We start from the raw sequence: 1,565 nt of genomic DNA, 5'->3' as shown, positions 1-1,565 counted from the left end.
GACACTTATTTTTACCCTCATCCTGACCCTTACTTTTGACCCTTATTTTTTAGGTTCATTGTAACTAGTATTTTTGACCCTCATTCCGAACCTCATTATGACCCATATTTTTAACACTCATTTTTGACCCTTTTTTTTTACCCTCATTCTGACCATTATTTTTGACCCTTATTATAAACCTTCTTTTTGAGCCTCGCGCTGACAACTATTTTTGACTCTCATTATGACCCTTTTTTTTACTCTCTCTCTGACCCTTATTTTTGACCCTCACTCGATTTTTTTTTACCTTCATTCAGACCCTTATTTTTGAGCCACATTATGACACTTATTTTTACCCTCATCCTGACCCTTACTTTTGACCCTTATTTTTTATATTCATTGTAACTAGTATTTTTGACCCTCATTCCAAACCTCATTATGACCCATATTTTTAACCCATATTTTTAACCCTTTTTTTGGCCCTCACTCTGACCATTATTTGTGACCCTTATTAAAAACCTTCTTTTTGAGCCTCGCGGTGACAACTATTTTTGACCCTCATTATGACACTTATTTTTTACTCTCTCTCTCTCTGACCCTCATTTTTGACTCACTCGAATTAGTATTTTTTACCTTGATTGAGACCCTTATTTTTGAGCCACATTATGATATTTATTTTTACCCTCATCTTGACCCTTACTTTTGACCCTTATTTTTTAGGTTCATTGTAACTAGTATTTTTGACCCTCATTCCGAACCTCATTATGACCCATATTTTTAACACTCATTTTTGACCCTTTTTTTTTACCCTCATTCTGACCATTATTTTTGACCCTTATTATAAACCTTCTTTTTGAGCCTCGCGCTGACAACTATTTTTGACTCTCATTATGACCCTTTTTTTTACTCTCTCTCTGACCCTTATTTTTGACCCTCACTCGATTTTTTTTTACCTTCATTCAGACCCTTATTTTTGAGCCACATTATGACACTTATTTTTACCCTCATCCTGACCCTTACTTTTGACCCTTATTATGACCCTTATTTTTTATATTCTTTGTAACTAGTATTTTTGACCCTCATTCCGAACTTCATTATGACCCATATTTTTAACCCTCTTTTTTACTTTTTTTTGGCCCTCACTCTGACCATTACCGGTGACCCTTATTAAAAACCTTATTTTTTAGCCTCGCGCTGACAACTATTTTTGACTCGCATTATGACCCTTTTTTTTACTCTCTGATTTTTATTTTTGACCCTCACTCGAATTATTTTTTTTTACCTTCATTCAGACTGTTCGGTTTTCCACCGAATTGTTTTTCGCACACGCACACTCACGCACACTCGCTCCTCTCGCATGCTTACATCGCTTCTCAGGACTGACCTGCGCAACCGACTGATCTGACCAGTGGCCTCTCACCTCTGACACCTGAGGCGCCACTTGATGGACAGGTGTCCAGCGAACGCCCTCATTTAAATTGGGGCACGTTTGGACCCACGATTATCGACACCTGCCACCTTGCGGTCTTTCAATCGGCCTCATTTGCATATCGGCCATCGTACTGTGTACATTTCGTTCTGCGAAT

Source organism: Diachasma alloeum, unplaced genomic scaffold (genome assembly GCF_001412515.2).
Source record: "Diachasma alloeum isolate Michigan unplaced genomic scaffold, Dall2.0 Dall_scaffold_00221, whole genome shotgun sequence".
Taxonomy (NCBI): Eukaryota; Metazoa; Arthropoda; class Insecta; order Hymenoptera; family Braconidae; genus Diachasma; species Diachasma alloeum.
Note: the sequence above shows the minus strand (reverse complement) of the source record.